At 41.2% G+C, this 18,309-nt stretch overlaps 1 protein-coding gene across 3 annotated transcripts in view; it reads left to right on the top strand.

Annotated features, from left to right (window-relative positions):
• Positions 1-18,309, top strand: part of STX11 (syntaxin 11) — a 37,744-nt gene that overhangs the window by 13,587 nt on the left and 5,848 nt on the right. Inside the window, exon 1 of one of the 3 annotated variants that reach the window (XM_027084454.1) lies at positions 3,628-3,756. The exons of the other annotated variants lie outside the window; for them this stretch is intronic. The gene's annotated coding sequence lies outside the window, so the exon portion shown is untranslated. Of the gene's footprint in view, positions 1-3,627; positions 3,757-18,309 lie in introns of those variants that run through there. 3 annotated transcript variants of the gene reach the window in all.

Raw genomic sequence — 18,309 nt, 5'->3', positions numbered from 1 at the left:
GTATGTTTACCAACATGAGTAAAACCATAAGTATCATGTGAGAAAATACTTGCCTTTGTTGAGAACTCACTCACTGTGTCTCAGGCACCTTACTGAGCACCCCTGGAGATGGATAGTGTTTTTCCAATTTGCTGAGAGCTGGGAATCCACTGCAGGTTTATTCGACTTTGCAGCATGATTTAAATTCTATGGTGTTATATCTTCATGTCATGGATGACACCAGTTATTGAAATTAAGAAAAATTTTGTAATTACACAGACAACTGAAGATGTATTTCCCTCATTGTCTTCATAGTTATGTCTTTAAATTGTTGAGAATGAGCAAGTTGCATAAGTTTAGTTTCAGCTATACCTGTATTTTAAATATTTCAAAAGTCTTATTTCACATTTTTGAAATTTTCATTTATGTCCTTAAAAATGCTTTCTGGGCTTCCCTGGTGGCGCAGTGGTTGAGAATCTGCTTGCCAATGCAGGGGACGGGTTCGAGCCCTGGTCTGGGAAGATCCCACATGCCGCGGAGCAACTAGGCCCGTGAGCCACAACTACTGAGCCTGCGCGTCTGGAGCCTGTGCTCCACAACAAGAGAGGCCGCGATAGTGAGAGGCCCGCGCACCGCGATGAAGAGTGGCCCCCGCTTGCCACAACAGGAGAAAGCCCTTGCACAGAAACGAAGACCCAGCACAGGCATTAATAAATAAATTTAAAAAAAAAAAAGCTTTCTATAAACATTTTTTGCTTATCTAAAAAAAATATATATATATTTTTTTTTTTGTGTGGTATGCGGGCCTCTCACTGTTGTGGCCTCTCCCGTTGCGGAGCACAGGCTCTGGACGCGCAGGCTCAGCGGCCATGGCTCACGGGCCCAGCCGCTCCGCGGCATGTGGGATCTTCCCGGACCAGGGCACGAACCCGTGTCCCCTGCATCAGCAGGCGGACGCTCAACCACTGCGCCACCAGGGAAGCCCTAAAATATATATTTTTAAAGGACTGAGACCATGACTCTTTTGCCCACTGAGTTAACCTCATCCCCTCTTATTTCCTGGCACATAGTACAATAGATACTCACAAAATACCTGTTGAATAAACACATGAAAGTGTCTGTCGCAGTAGCTTGTGCAGGCATATGTGTCCTGAAGATGTGCACAAGAACATTAAATCACAGTCTATTTCATGAATATTACTTAGAAGCTAGTTAACACAGTGCCTAACTTGGTTTAGCTAACAAGATGCCATGATTTCTACACTCTTGAATATATTTTAGTTAATACAATTGAGATTTTTAAAAAATATAATGTTAAAATCTTATTACAGTATAATGAATGCTCAACAGAAAAGTGAAAGGTATGATATTTAAAATTGTATGTATTGGGCTTCCTTGGTGGCGCAGTGGTTGGGAGTCCACCTGCCGATGCAGGGGACACGGCTTCGTGCCCCAGTCCGGGAGGATCCCACATGCCGCGGAGCGGCTGGGCCTGTGAGCCATGGCCGCTGAGCCTGCGCGTCCGGAGCCTGTGCTCTGCAACGGGAGAGGCCACGACAGAGGCCCGCGTACCGAAAAAAAAAAAAAAAAAATTATATGTGTTTCATGGTTGCTGGTAGTTATTCTACATGGATATTGATAGTTTCTTCATGAGAGAACAAATAAAGTTATTCTTTAGCTATAGAATTTTCTGCAGTTTTGGTCGGATAGGAGGTTATTCCCTGATTCCAATTATGAAAGTTACCAATTACCACTGCAAAGATGCAGCATCTCTTTAATACAAAATAGAAGCTCAGATATAAGGGAAATTTAAACTTCTGTTAATATTAAAAAATCTGTAAGATTATATTTTTGGTGTTGATTCTATATTAGTAATAAGCAACACAACTGCTATATTGGGGTAAATGTATAAGAAATTTGGTCAGCTTCTGCTTTTTAGTTTGTCAGTTTTGTTTTCAAAAAGTTGTTATTTGTCTTCTTTGATAAGTGTAATGTGAGATATTCCCTTCAAATTTCATTATGATAAATGAGTTTGTTTCCTTGGACATCTTGTATACAGTAAATGCAAGGCATTTAACTCATACTTTGCTGAGGTTCTGAGTGAATATAGGGCATTAATATTCTGTCACTTGAGTTAGGAATAATATAGAAACTGATATTAGAATAGTTGTTGGGTTTTACAGTATCATTTAAAATCACTTGATCTGCACATGTTTCTTAAGGAGTAGTACTTGTAGTATTTTAAATGAACTACCTGGTGAAATAAACTGATTATGAGTGGCAACTGTGCAAAATAATAACTCCTAACACCATGTTTGTAAACGACGTTTAAATTTACAGAGTGCTTTTATATACATTATCTACCTCATTTACTGATCAAAAAAGAAACCCTTATGAGATAGTGTCATTGGCAATTTACAGATGGAGAAACTGACAGAGATATGAAATGTCTCGCTCTACTTTATACAGCTAGAGAAGGAAACGGGGAGCAGTCCTCTGACACCCAGGGGAGTGCTTTTGCTCGCATGTGCCACATTTGTTTTCAGGACTCAAGCCAGTTAGCTGATGAGCAAGACTTCTTCCCAGTATGTTCCTGGAAAGCAAAACAAACACCGCTCCCCCACGAGCAACAAAACCTCTTGGGGTGGGGAATGGGGCTTACCTCTGTGAGACGTTTATGAGGGAGATGTTCGAAGGATGTTTACTGAATTAAAATTGTTCATCTGTTCCCACAAGAGAGCCTAGCCACTGGCTTTACAAACCCCGAGTCCTGAACATAGCAGTCCTCAGACTGGCTTAGGCACTTCAAGACTCAGTCTCCCAAGTGTGTGGAATCGGAGTAACCGCTTTGGGATTCTTAAGTGTGAAAGTAAAACATGAGGATTCTCTCTCTTTTTTAAAGAATTTCCTTTCCCTTTCCAGGTTGCCCTCGGTGTTCCTTTTTACCTGATACCACCTGCACGAAAATGTTGGTGGTGGAAAGTATGGTGGTACCTGCCCTATAGCCCTGCATCCCTGAGGGGTTCCCTGGCAGGAGGAAACCCAGAGAACTCCTGCAGTTTACGAGGAAAATGTTCCATAGTTCACAGTATCAGGGTCAGTTCTTCTGGATGCTGTCTCTTAAGAATTCACAACTTTCTAGATTAGAAAAGAGTCTGGAAGAATATGTATTAGCCTTTTATCATTGGTTATTTTATAGTCATTATATATAGTGGTATTAAACGATGAGACATGTTTACTTTCCATGTAAAACAATTCTGTCATTGGATTATTTCTTCTTTTCAAAGAGCAAGGGTTGCATTCATACTCAGAAAAAAAGAAATTTTTACAAAAGAAGAGTTGGAAAAAAAAGTTATTGAAAACCTTAAACAATCTGGTGACCCACAGGTATTAGTGTTCACTTACGATTATGAGATGAGTAACAAACTGTTAGTAATAAACTGTTAGCAGTATATCAACAAATGCACTATTTATACTAATAGTTACTGAATCTGCATTCATTTTTTGAGTAAATTAAAATCACAGAATAGACGATAACCGGGCGCATATACAGAGTGCTTACTGTCTGCTGGGCACTCTTCTAAGAGCTTTACCTGGATTATCTCATTTAATTCTCTTCCTCATCTTACGCAGTTGGTATTTATACATGTGGAAGATAAGGCAGAGAGAAGGTGACTGCAAGGAAATGTGACATCAGCAGACGTTTGAAAAGCACTTATCTATTAGGAATCGCCCTCTCTTACTGCTGGGAACCCTGAAACCAGTGAGAGAGCCCAGGTTAGTCCCAGGGGTGGCAGAGTTTGTCTTCTCAGGCTGGACACTTAGCCACTCTCTTCCACTGCCCTGAGTGGATGTGGAATTCTAACCAGATTCTACAACTGAGAAGCAGTATCCTGATTACCTTAAACACTCTGAAAGACTAGTAGGGTCTTAATCCACTTCTAATGTTCCTTAGGAACCTGGTACACATTACACTAATTTTTATTCTTTTTCATTTGTTAGCAAGAATTGTCTCTGGTTCAGTCTTGGATGACAAAGGGAGGTTTGGAATATGGCAGGAGAGTCGTGTTTGGAAGTTGTATTTTGCCTAACTGGTGTTCTTTACTTTAGTGATCTGAACAATAGACTTGTGATACACTTAACTATCTACCTCCATTTCAAAACTGGCTTTTCAAGTTTTCAGAACCTCTTATCACACTGAAACTCAGCCAAGGTTAGAACTGCCTAGTATCTCTGTGCTGTCCTGCCCCCACTGCTCAAGAACCCCGATTTAGCATACTGCATTATCAAACAACTTCTGCAGAATCTTGCTTGTGGAGGCTGCTTGTGTATGAGATAATCTTTTTTTAGCATCATTTTTTTTTTCTCCTCACCATGCTTATGACCATATTCCTCAAAGGGAAAGGAAGACTGTCCTCAGACGTGTTAAGAAACACATGCTCCTTTTATGTGTATGCTTTACATTAACGTTTGTATACAATATGAATAGAAAATTGTAAATGTATACTGAATCAAAATCCAGGTGTGTACCTAGGCCATGATCATCAGGTAGGTGTCATATATCAACAGGACAATTATTATGTTTGTGTTCTTTAATTGTAGCAGTGAACTCTGTTCATTGCAATGAATGCAGCAGCATTTACTTTCCAAAAATTATGATTGATCCATGAGTCTCGTCGTCCTCCTAGGTCCTGTTTAAGAAGAACACACATCTTGGGGTATAGAGAAACCTAAAGAGGGGTGTATCAGTTAGCTTTGTCAGGGTAACAAACCATCACCAAATCACGTTTTGTTATCTCTTATGGTTATAAGGGTTAAATGAGATAATCTATGTAAAACTTCTATAACAGTAGCTGGCAGAAAGTAAATACTGAGTGCTTCTTCCAATGGCCTCACTTGGGCTCAGTCATGCAGATGGAGCGGTGGGTCACCTGGGGGCTGGCCTCTCTTTCCATATGATCATCATCCTCCAGGAGGCTAGCCTGAGCTTCCACACATAGAGCTTTCAGTGCTCTTAGTAGTAAGAGGGGACAAGCCCCAATATGCTAGTGCTATTCAAGCCTCTGCTTGCAGCATGTTTTCTGTTGTCCTCTCGGTCAAAGAAAGTCTCACGGCCAAACCCAGATTGGAAGAGTAGAGAAATTGATGCTACTTTTTTTTTTTTGAGAATTATACTTTTTGTTTTAATACAAATAATGTAAGCATGCATTCATATAAGTATATAGATTGACAGTTAGCTTTTCCCCCTCAACTAAAGAACTATTAAAAACACTTTGCCAGGGCTTCCCTGGTGGCACAGTGGTTGAGAGTCTGCCTGCCAATGCAGGGGACATGGGTTCGTGCCCCGGTCCGGGAGGATCCCACATGCCACGGAGCGGCTGGGCCCGTGAGCCATGGCCGCCGAGCCTGCGCGTCCGGAGCCTGTGCTCTGCAACGGGAGAGGCCACAACAGTGAGAGGCCCGCGTACCGCAAAAGAAAAACAACAACAAAAACACTTTGCCAGACAGAACCAGTTAATATGTTGACCACTGCTCAACACAGGCTGGTCTCCTTTTCTTCCATGTGCTCCCCAGGTTCTGTTGCACCTTCTCTTCTAGGGGTACCCCACTTATTTCCAGGGCTCTGACTTTCCTAGCCCTTTGCCCTCCCTGTGAGTTGCCACACACTGACTGCTAAGAAGGCAGCAGATTACTGCCAATGAAGCTTCGCCTCACTCTCCCAAAATGCCCAAGGTTAAGAGCTTTTATTAACAGGGCATGTCTTTTCCATCAACACCACTTGTTGATCAGGGGTACTGCTAAGAATTTGTGGCTGGTTTGTTTGTTTGTTTTTTAGCAATCAAATATAGTCTGCCTTTGGTAAAAATGACTCACATTTCTCCTGCAAGAAAGAAACGCTCCCCCCATCGTAGGATTTTCAGAAGCCTCATCCCATTAAGGCATCAGCCTCTAAGTCCAGAGGCTTATCCATCATCTGCATCACTTCTGGATACAGATGAGACCCCTCAGATACAGCCCTTCAGATGTGGATCCTCTTGATCCTGAGACAATGAACTTTTTAGTTATGTAGTTATCATAGATAACGATCATATATCTATATAGCATATAGATATACTCCAAATATAACATAACTATCATATATTTTAGTTATCTAGTTATCATAGTTTTTAGTTATCATAAACAAGTTACTTCCCCATACACACCCAACGTATCATGGTGAAATAGGGAAAAGATAACACCCCAAAACTACAGAAACAATATAAACAGCATCAGCACTCCACAGCAGCTCTATCCAGGTCCGTGCTGCTAGGTGTCCCCCCACTCCTGAGCAAGGGGAGGTCCCTTGATTAGGACCCAGTTCTCTTCCTCGGGAATGGGTCACTGGTGTCTATTTCTCTACTGCTCTTGGCTCTACCCTCTGAAACATTCTTCCTTTTCCATAAGAAATGGCTTATTTTTGCTTCTAAATAACTTCCTTAGCCTAGTTCTTACTGTAAAAACTCGAGCATCCAGAGGCCTCTTTTTCTTTGAATGGTCTCTGTCTCTTTTAGGTCATACTTTTGTGCTTGTCAGTAAAACTCTCTTAAAAACGTTGTGCATTTCCTCAGAATCCCGTAGGGTTCAGGCCCCTGAAACCCACAGCCAGAATTTTTTTTCTGGTCAGACATATCTGTCTCTCCTGTGGGTTGAGCGTCAAGCTGCTATGAGACAGTGCCTCAGGGAGTCTTAGAGGCCCTTTTGTCCAGCTGAGAAGCACTAGGAGGCACCACGTTAAATTTTACAAAGGTCTTCACTCTGAGGCCATTTCTTGCTCTAAAATTCTGGTCCTCTAGCTGAAGAGACTGGAGAGAGAAAAGATTTTCTTTTCCAGTCACGTGAGTTCTGGTTCTTCTCTATTTTCTCTAAATAATGCTTATTAACCAGATAATTCATTTTTCAGCTCATCCCTCTTTTGCAGAACCTTATATGCGGCTAGAAACACTCAGTGAACTCTTGCAACATTCTTCCTGGAGGTCTTTGCAGCTAACTTCAAAGTTCATTGTGTATCTTTCATGCTGCCACAGACATCACTTTTGCCAGTTGTTTTGCTGCAGCAGAATGTGGGTTGCCTTTTTCCCTGACTGCTGTACAGTTTCCTCATCGCTTCTCCAGTCTCCACAAACAGTTTGCATGCTATTTTTCTGGGTTTTGCTAATAGTTATCTCACTACTTTTCACCGGCTGTCTGGTCCCAAAGCTGATACTGAATATTTTAGGTTTTTGTTATGGCAACGTGCTACTTCTAGGTACCAATTTCTGTATGTTAGTTTTTGTGGCTTAAGAAACTGCTACAAATCTTAATGGCTTCAACAGCAATGATTAATTATTTCTCACAGTTCTTTCGATTGGTTGATCCCTCTTCTGTTGGTGTCTCCTGGCTCACTCATGTGGCTACAGTCAGTCAGTGGGTTAGCTGTGGGCTGGGTTCAGCTGGGATTACTAAAACCCCTGGGTCTCATCCTCCTGCAGGCTAGCCCAGGCTTCTTCATATGGTTGTATCAGGGGTCTGTTACAAGAGTAATAAGCTCTTTTGCACAAGTGCTTTTCAAGCCTCTGCTTGCATTATATTTACTAACATCTCATTAGCCAAAGCAAGTTCCAGTCTAATGGCCACACTCCAAATTCAAGAAGTTGAGAAATAGTCTATACCTCTTGATTGGAGGACATGGAAAGAATGTTGGTTGAAAAGTTTTTTTCAACTGTTCACAAAGAGTATGTACATATTTGGGGGGGGAAAGAATGGGCCACGTAGGAAGTCAGGTCAAGAAAGTAGGTTATGAATTGATAGTCATCACATCATGGAAATAATCTAACAATTTGGTTCTTTCATAGTTATTGTGAAGATTGTTGATGGGTTGGTTATATGTTTACTGGGTTATATATTGTTTACTGGGTTGGTTATATATTGTTTACTGGGTTGGTTATATATTGTTTATTGGGTTGTCCAGTAAAAAGGCAGGCTCACATTGGACACTCAGTTTGCCACTGACTGAGTTAGTTTTTCTTTCCTTGCTTTACCTAGTTTCGACTCTAGAGTGTTGCTGACCCACTTATAGCTTACCATTGTTAAATGCTTGGTTTTTATATAATTTCTTGGTCTGATACAACCTGTATGGGGAGAGAGAGGAATGTCAACAGCAGTATATGGAGATGACTGTGGTAAGGTTTGACCTTGTAACCATGAGGAAAGAGAAACATTTCAAAATAAAAGTGTGTCATCACACAGTTCAAAGATGTTAGTAATGATAATCTGAGTCACCAATAAATTGTGTCCAATGTTCTCTCTTTAAGGAAGCAATGAAATATGTCAATGCAGTTTAGAAGAGGATTTCCAACAAAAAGGAGTGAATACTTTTCAAGTTTGAAGGGAGAAACTTTGGTTAGGTAAAAGTCGCTTACACAAGAAAACCTCATGCACTGATGATGTTGGATAACAGAGATTTTTCTGCAGTCGTGTAAAAAATGCCAGCTGAAAATAATAATTTGTTTCCTTGGAGGATTAAAGAGGAGTAACCAGCCAACAGGATTAGGATCAGTGGCTTATAGGACTTTAAGAGGAAGAGGAACAGAAAAAGAACTGTAAAAATTCTGTGGGATTGTCCTTAGCTAGTACTATGAGTTGGAAAAGAAAAGTCATTAATGATCCTGAAAACTCTATTGACTTCTCTTTTTTAAAATACTCCATAAAAAAACTTTATATTTTTATGAAATATAAAGTTTAATTAAACTAGACTCAATGATTTATTCCCCATCATTTTTTCTTTCTACATAGATTTCCTCTGTATTTCCCAGACAAAAGTTTGCTTCACATTCCAAGGCCAAAGCCAAATCAGATGTAAGATACAGCAACAACTGTGTTTGTTTGTAAATGCTGATACAGATAACAGTAGAAAAACTCGTATGGATGATTTGACCCTTGAACCTGGAGCGCTCCTCTCTTTACTTTCTCCCTTAGCAAGGCCATCTGCTAGCATTCCCTCAATTGTCAATTCTATGCCCCTGACTGTAAACCTTCTACCTCCAAGTATCAGTGCTTTGGTATTTCAAAAGTCTTGGGACAGTCATAACCACAGTGAATCTTTGTTAGAAGAGAATTATCTGTGATTGCTAATAATTTTGTGGGCTTTTGGACAGTTGTGATGAGTGACTATCTGATTGAGTGCTCTAATAACTGAAACATTACAGTGTTGGGGAAACTGATATGAAGAGATTATTGTGGGCGAGAAGGTAATGGTTGTAATAGTGAAAAGGTTTTCATGTGTTCATCCAGATCTATGTTATTAGAAGCTAATAATTGCTCCAAATATAACACCTCAATTAGGGAATGCTATGATCTGGATGCTTGTGTTCCCCCCAAAATTGATGTGTTGAAATCCTAACCCCCAAGGTGATGGTATTGGGAGGTAAGGTCTTTGGGAAGTGACTAGGTCATGAGGGTGGAGCCCTCATGAATGGGATTAGTGGCCCCATAAAAGAGACCCCAGAGAGCTTGCTTGCCACTTCTGCCATGTGAGGTTACCGTGAGAAGAAGGCCGAGGAAGCAGGCCTTTATGAACGAGGAAGCAGGCCTTTACCAGACACAGAACCTGACCATGCTGGCACCCTGATTTCAGACTTCCAGCCTCCAGAACTGTGAGAAATAAATTTCCGTTGTTTATAAGCAAATTTCTGTTGCTTATAAGCCATCCAGTATGTAGTATGTTGTTACAGCAACTCAGATGGACTAAGACAGGGAGTAGGTTCCCTATAAGATTAACGATTTCAGAAACCTTTTTAGGGCGAGGCTCAGGAAAAAGACACTAGTGTAGCTTTGTGGTTTACAGAATCTCTCAAGTCAGATTTTCTGGATTCAGATCTCAGTTCCATATTTATTAACTGTGTGACTTTAGGCAAGTTGCTTAAAACACCAGGTTTTACTTATTTGAGTAAAATTATTATTTATGGATCTGAATCAACCTGGCTGGGAAAGTACACTCCTTACCCTTTAAGGGTCGTGTTACTATGGTGTGTCCTAAAAAGTAACCGCTAAATTACTGTGACACAGGACCTATGGGATTTCCTGGCCCCTACTGCAGGTCTGTGGTGGTGATGGGTAGGAGGGACTGGGCAAGGTGGTCGAGAAAGGTGTTTTCAGGGTGATCCCACAGGGCTGTGCAAGTTGTGTTCAGCACAGGGATGAGGGGGGCTGGAAACCTGTCCCATGCCCAGATTATCAGTCCCTGTGCCCTGGAGCAGGGCTGCATCCACCCAGAGATGTCATATGGCAGATGTCATATGGTCCCTACACAAGGGCTCATCAAGGCACCATATGGACCAGTGGTGGACCTAGGCATAAAGACACATTCTGATTTGTAATCATCATTTTCTTTTAACAAGATTTTAAAAATTCGTATAAAATCAGGATATAGGAGATAGAGATTATAAAATCTGAAAATCAAAATGTGGGTGCTACATTTTTTCTTTTTTGTGGGATTTTTTTTTTTTTTTTTGGCCACACCCTGAGGCACGCAGGATCTTAGTTCCCCGACCAGGGATTGAACCTGTGCCCCCTGCAGGGGAAGCACGGAGCCTTAATCACTGGACCGCCAGGGAAGTCCCTGGGTGCTATGTTTCAAGTCACTGCTTGAAAGTGCTCATTTGGAGCATATGTCTGGGGGCAGGATCTTTTTAGTTTTACCTGTAATTGAATCCTCTGTGTGTTTATATGTGTGTGTATGTGTGTGTCTAAATGTGTACTTTAGTTTCTGTTGAAACAAGAATCCTAAACTTTCTGGACTCACATTACATACGAGTAGTCTCTAAAACATCTCTTCATTGTAAATACAGAAAGGAAAGCTCTTCCATGCTTTTGGATTCCTTCCCCTCCTGTAATCTATAAGTTGATCTCCATAATAAACCTCATATGATTTGTATATCTGCTGCTCCACATTGTATCTGCCTGTGTCTGAAGTTTCTCACATATTGCTGCGAAACAGGGATAGGTTTTTATTTTTTCCTGGTAGTAGGCAAAATTTACTCAGTATATTGCTTAAGGTATTGTATTGCTTAAGGTATTATAATGTATGTATTATTGCTTAAGAAATGTAAAAATTCTGTGGGATTGTCCTTAGCTAGTATTATGAGTTGGAAAAGAAAAGTCATTAATGATCCTGAAAACTCTATTGACTTCTCTTTTTTAAAATACTCCATAAAAAAACTTTATATTTTTATGAAATATAAAGTTTAATTAAACTAGACTCAATGATTTATTCCCCATCATTTTTTCTTTCTACATAGATTTCCTCTGTATTTCCCAGACAAAAGTTTCCTTTCCTGTGCAAAAGCTTTTGAGTTTCATTAGGTCCCATTTGTTTATTTTTCTTTTTATTTCCATTTCTCTAGGAGGTGGGTCAAAAAGGATCTTGCTGTGGTTTATGTCATAGAGTGTTCTGCCTATGTTTTCCTCTAAGAGTTTGAGAGTTTCTGGCCTTACATTTAGGTCTTTAATCCATTTTGAGTTTATTTTTGTGTATGGTGTTACGGAGTGTTCTAATTTCATTCTTTCACATGTAGCTGTCCAGTTTTCCAAGCACCACTTATTGAAGAGGCTGTCTTTTCACCATTGTATATTCTTGCCTCCTTTATCAGAAATAAGATGACCATATGTGCATGGGCTTATCTCTGGGTTTTCTATCCTGTTCCATTGATCTATATTTCTGTTTTTGTGCCAGTACCATACTGTCTTGATTACTGTAGCATTGTAGTATAGTCTGAAATCGGGGAGCCTGATTCCTCCAGCTCCGTTTTTCGTTCTCAAGATTGCTTTGGCTATTCGGGGTCTTTTGTGTTTCCATACAAATTGTGAATTTTTTTTTCTAGTTCTGTGAAAAATGCCATTGGTGATTTGATAGGGATTGCATTGAATCTGTAGATTGCTTTGGGTAGTAGAGTCATTTTCACAATGTTGATTCTTCTGATGCATGAACATGATATATCTCTCCGTTTGTATCATCTTTAATTTCTTTCAGCAGTGTCTTATAGTTTTCTGCATACAGGTCTTTTGTCTCCTTAGGTAGGTTTATTCTTAGGTATTTTATTCTTTTTGTCACAGTGGTAAATGGGAGTGTTTCCTTAATTTTTCTTTCAGATTTTTCAGCATTAGTGTATAGGAATGTAAGAGATTTCTGTGCATTAATTTTGTATCCTGCTACTTTACCCAATTCATTGATTAGCTCTAGTAGTTTTCTGGTAGTATCTTTAGGATTCTCTATGTATAGTATCATGTCATATGCAAACAGTGACAGCTTTACTTCTTTTCCGATTTGGATTCCTTTTATTTCATTTTTTTCTCTGACTGCTGTGGCTAAAAATTCCAAAACTATGTTGAATAATAGTGGTGAGAGTGGACAACCTTGTCTTCTTCCTGATCTTAGAGGAAATGGTTTCAGTTTTTCACCATTGAGAACAATGTTGGCTGTGGGTTTGTCATATATGGCCTTTATTATGTGGAGGTAAGTTCCCTCTATGCCTACTTTCTGGAGGGTTTTTACCATAAATGGGTGTTGAATTTTGTCAAAAGCTTTTTCTTCGTCTATTGAGATGGTCATATGGTTTTTCTCCTTCAATTTGTTAATATGGTTTATCACATTGATTGATTTACATATATTGATAAATCCTGGCATTCCTGGGATAAACCCCACTTGATCATGATGTATGATCCTTTTAATGTGCTGTTGGATTCTGTTTGCTAGTATTTTGCTGAGGATTTTTGCATCTATGTTCATCAGTGATATTGGCCTGTAGTTTTCTTTCTTTGTGACATCTTTGTCTGGTTTTGGTATCAGGGTGATGGTGGCCTCGTAGAATGAGTTTGGGTGTGTTCCTCCCTCTGCTATATTTTGGAAAAGTTTGAGAAGCATAGGTGTTAGCTCTTCTCTAAATGTTTGGTAGAATTCACCTGTGAAGCCATCTGGTTCTGGGCTTTTGTTTCTTGGAAGATTTTTAATCACAGTCTCAATTTCAGTGCTTGTGATTGGTCTGTTTATGTTTTCTATTTCTTCCTGGTTCAGTCTTGGGAAGTTGTGCTTTTCTAAGAATTTGTCCATTTTTTTCAGGTTGTCCATTTTATTGGCATATAGTTGCTTGTAGTAATCTCTCATGATCCTTGTATTTCTGCAGTGTCAGTTGTTACTTCTTTTTCATTTCTAATTCTACTGATTTGAGGCTTCTCCCTTTTTTTCTTGGTGAGTCTGGCTAATGGTTTATCAATTTTGTTTATCTTCTCAAAGAACCAGCTATTAGTTTTACTGATCTTGGCTATCATTTCCTTCATTTCTTTTTCATTTATTTCTGCTCTGATCTTTATGATTTCTTTCCTTCTGCTAACTTTGGGGTTTTTTTGTTCTTCTTTCTCTAATTGCTTTAGGTGTAAGGTTTGGTTGTTTATTTGAGATGTTTCTGGTTTCTTGAAGTAGGATTGTATTGCTATAAAATTCCCTCTTAGAACTGCTTTTGCTGCATCCCATAGGTTTTGGGTCATCGTGTTTTCATTGTCATTTGTTTGTAGGTATTTTTTGATTTCCTCTTTGATTTCTTCAGTGAGCTTTTGGTTATTTAGTAGTGTCTTGTTTAGCCTCCATGTGTTTGTATTTTTTACAGATTTTTTTCCTGTAATTGATATCTAGTCTCATAGCGTTGTTGTCGGAAAAGATACTTGATATGATTTCAATTTTCTTAAATTTACCAAGGCTTGATTTGTGACCCAAGATATGATCTATCCTGGAGAATGTTCCATGAGAACTTGAGAAGAAAGTGTATTCTGTTGCTTTTGGATGGAATGTCCTATAAATATCAATTAAGTCCGTCTTGTTTAATGTATCATTTAAAGCTTGTGTTTCCTTATGTATTTTCATTTTGGATGATCTGTCCGTTGGTGATTCTCTGTCGATTTCCCCTTTTATGGCTGTTAGCATTTGCCTTATATATTGAGGTGCTCCTGTGTTGGGTGCATAAATATTTATAACTGTTATAGCTTCTTCTTGGATTGATCCCTTGATCATTATGTAGTGTCCTTCTTTGTCTCTTGTAATAGTCTTTATTTTAAAGTCTATTTTGTCTGATATGAGAATTGCTACTCCAGCTTTCTTTTGATTTCCATTTGCATGGAATACCTCTTTACATCCCCTCACTTTCAGTCTGTGTGTATCCCTAGGTCTGAAGTGGGTCTCTTGTAGACAGCATATATACGGGTCTTGTCTTTGTATCCATTGAGCCAGTCTGTGTCTTTTGGTGGGAGCATTTAATCCATTTACATTTAAGGTAATTACCGATATGTATGTTCCTATTACCATTTTCTTAATTGTTTTGGGTTTGTTATTGTAGGTCTTTTCCTTCTCTTGTGTTTCCTGCCTAGGGAAGTTCCTTTAGCATTTGTAAAGCTGGTTTGGTGGTGCTGAATTCTCTTAGCTTTTGCTTGTCTCTAAAGGTTTTAATTTCTCCATTGAATCTCAGTGACATCCTTGCTGGGTAGAGTAATCTTGGTTGTAGGTTTTTCTGTTTCATCATTTTAAATATGTCTTGCCACTCCCTTCTGGCTTGCAGAGTTTCTGCTGAAAGATCAGCTGTTAACCTTATGGGGATTCTCTTGTATGTTATTTGTTGTTTTGCCCTTACTGCTTTTAATATTTTTTCTTTGTATTTAATTTTTGATAGTTTGATTAGTATGTGTCTTGGCGTATTTCTCCTTGGATTTATCCTGTATGGGACTCTCTGTGCTTCCTGGACTTGATTGACTATTCCCTTTCCCATATTAGGGAAGTTTCCAACTATAATCTCTTCAAATATTTTCTCAGTCCCTTTCTTTTTCTCTTCTTCTTCCGGGACCCCTATAATTCGAATGTTGGTGCATTTAATATTGTCCCAGAGGTCTGTGAGACGTTCCTCAATTCTTCTCATTCTTTTTTCTGTATTCTGCTCTGAAGTGGTTATTTCCACTATTTTATCTTCCAGGTCACTTATCCGTTCTTCTGCCTCAGTTATTCTGCTATTGATTCCTTCTAGAGAACTTTTAATTTCATTTACTGTGTTGTTCATCATTGTTTGTTTGCTCTTTAGTTCTTCTAGGTCCTTGTGAAACGTTTCTTGTATTTTCTCCATTCTATTTCCAAGATTTTGGATCATCTTTACTGTCATTACTCTGAATTCTTTTTCAGGTAGACTGCCTATTTCCTCTTCATTTGTTTGGTCTGGTGGGTTTTTACCTTGCTTCTTCATCTGCTGTGTGTTTCTCTGTGTTCTCATTTTGCTTAACTTACTGTGTTTGGGGTCTCCTTTTTGCAGCCTGCAGGTTCGTAGTTCCCGTTGTTTTTGGTGTCTGCCCACAGTATCTAAAGTTGGTTCAGTGGGTTGTGTAGGCTTCCTGGTGGAGGCAACTAGTGCCTGTGTTCTGGTGGATGAGGCTGGATCATGTCTTTCTGGTGGGCAGGACCGCATACGGTGGTGTGTTTCAGGGTGTCTGTGACCTTATTATGATCTTAGGCAGCCTCTCTGATGATGTGTGGGGTTGTGTTCCTTCATGCTAGTTGTTTGGCATAGGGTGTACAGCACTGTAGCTTGCTGGTCGTTGAGTTGAGCTGGGTCTTAGCGTTGAGATGGAGATCTCTGGGAGAGCTTTCGCCAATTGATATTACATGGAGCCGGGAGGTCTCTGGTGGACCAGTGTCCTGAACTCGGCTCTCCCACCTCAGAGGTGCAGGCCTGACACCCGGCTGGAGCACCAAGACCCTGTCAGCCACATGGCTCAGAAGAAAAGGGAGAAAAAAGGAAAGAAAAGAGAAAATATAAAGAAATAAAGTTTTTAAAATAAAAAAAATTTTAATTATTAAAAATAAAAAAAATTTTTAAGTAAAAAAAAAAGAAAAAAGGAAGAAGAGGGCAACCAAACCAAGAAACAGATCCATCAATGATAACAAGTGCTAGAAACTATATTAAAAAATAATAATAATAATGGACAGACAGAACCCTAGGACAAATGGTAAAAGCAAAGCTATACAGACAGGGCTTCCCTGGTGGCGCAGTGGTTGAGAGTCCGCCTGCCGATGCAGGGGACACGGGTTCGTGCCCCGGACCAGGAGGATCCCGCATGCCGTGGAGGGGCTGGGCCCGTGAGCCATGGCCGCTGAGCCTGCGCGTCCGGAGCCTGTGCTCTGCAATGAAATGGGAGAGGCCACAACAGTGACAGGCCCACGTACCGCAAAAAAAAAAAAAAAAAAAAAAAAAAAGCTATACAGACAAAATCACACAAAGAAGCATACACATACACACTCACAAAAAGAGAAAAAGAAAATATATATATACATATATGAAAGAAAAAGGAAGACAGCAACCAAATCAATAAACAAATCTACCAATGATAATAAACTCTAAATACTAAACTAAGATAAACATAAACCCAAAAACCAGTCAGTCGCATACAGCAAACCCCAAGTCTACAGTTGCTCCCAAAGTCCATCGCCCCAATTTTGCAATGATTCGTTGTCTATTCAGGTATTCCGCAGATGCAGGTACATCAAGTTGACTGTGGAGATTTAATCCGCTGCTCCTGAGGCTGCTGGGAGAGACTTCCCTTTCTCTTCTTCGTTCGCACAGCTCCCGGGGTTCAGCTTTGGATTTGGACCCGCCTCTGCGTGTAGGTCGCCTGAGGGCATCTGTTCTTCGCTCAGACAGGACGGGGTTAAAGAAACAGCTGATTCAGGGGCTCTGGCTCACTCAGGCCGGGGGGAGGGAGGGGTACGGAAGCGGGGCGCACCTGCAGCGGCAGAGGCCGGCATGACGTTGCACCAGCCCGAGGTGCGCCGTGCGTTCTCCTGGGGAAGTTGTCCCTGGATCACGGGACCTTGGCAGTGGCGGGCTGCACAATCTCCCGGGAGGGGAGGTGTGGAGAGTGACCTGTGCTCGCACACAGGCTTCTTGGTGCCGGCAGCAACAGCCTTAGCGTCTAATGCCCGTCTCTGGGGTCCGCGCTGATAGCCGCGGCTAGCGCCCGTCCCTGGAGCTCGTTTAGGTGGTGCTCTGAATCCCGTCTCCTCGCTCACCCCAAAACAATGGTCTCTTGCCTCTTCAGCAGGTCCAGACTTTCTCCCGGACTCCCTCCCGGCCAGCCGTGGTGCACTAAACCCTGCAGGCTGTGTTCACGCCGCCAACCCCAGTCCTCTCCCTGCGCTCCGACCAAAGCCCGAGCCTCAGCTCGCGCCCCCGCCCGCCCCGGCGGGTGAGCAGACAAGCCTCTCGGGCTAGTGAGTGCCGGTTGGCCCTGATCCTCTGTGAGGGAATCTCTCCGCTTTGCCCTCCGCACCCCTGTTGCTGCGCTGTTCTCCGCGGCTCCGAAGCTTCCCCCCCTCCGCCACCCTCAGTCTCTGCCCGCGAAGGGTCTTCCTAGTGTGTGGACACCTTTCCTCCTTCACAGCTCCCTCCCACTGGTGCAGGTCCCATCCCTATTCTTTTGTCTCTGTTTTACCTTTTTTCTTTTCCCCTACCCAGGTACGTGGGGGATTTCTTACCTTTTGGGAGGTCTGAGGTCTTCTGCCAGCGTTCAGTAGGTGTTCTGTAAGAGTTGTTCCACGTGTAGGTGTATTTCTGATGTATTTGTGGGGAGGAAGGTGATCTCCACGTCTTACTCCTCTGCCATCTTGAAGGTCTCTCCCATTTTAACCTTTTGGGGAACATTTTTAGAAGCCTCTTGGTTGACTTTTTTCTGTTGTAGTTTTCCTAATGTTTCCTCCTTGGCAACCAGGAAACCTTCTAGATCAGTGGGACCAACTCATTTGGGGCTGGGCTGGGCCAGAAAAGGTGGGCCGGAAGGCAAGGTAAAGGCTACTTTCTTGTCTATACCTGCAGAGAGAATCTTGAGTTCCCCACACCCTTCCTGACTCTCCCCTTACCAGATTATGGACTTGAGCCTTCAAGTGAGCTTAGACCTTCGCCTGATTTAGGACCCATGGCTTCATGTTGTTAGGTCTTGAGGAGTGACTGCCTCTGACTGTATTCTTCCAAGGCCATTTTCTATATGATTGCAGTGCACTTTGCTATTCATATTATGAATGAAATGATTCTCCCAAATAGCTTTTTCAGGGCTTTAGGAGAGTAATACAGAGCCTGGGACCTGTCTAGGAGTAGTGGGAGACCAACAAGCAGGCTCCTAATGTTCTGGTGTGTGATGCTGCCCCTTAACCACCCTTACCTTCCATGATAGTTCCTCCTAAGCCTTCCTTGCATCCATCACCGTTTCTTGCCTTGTTCATCAAAATTTATCCAT

Source organism: Aethalodelphis obliquidens, unplaced genomic scaffold (assembly GCF_003676395.1).
Source record: "Aethalodelphis obliquidens isolate GAN/ISIS:26980383/991018 unplaced genomic scaffold, ASM367639v1 scaffold3, whole genome shotgun sequence".
Taxonomy (NCBI): domain Eukaryota; kingdom Metazoa; phylum Chordata; class Mammalia; order Artiodactyla; family Delphinidae; genus Aethalodelphis; species Aethalodelphis obliquidens.
The sequence above is the reverse complement of the archived record's forward strand: the minus strand, read 5'-3'. Positions and strand labels throughout refer to the sequence as shown.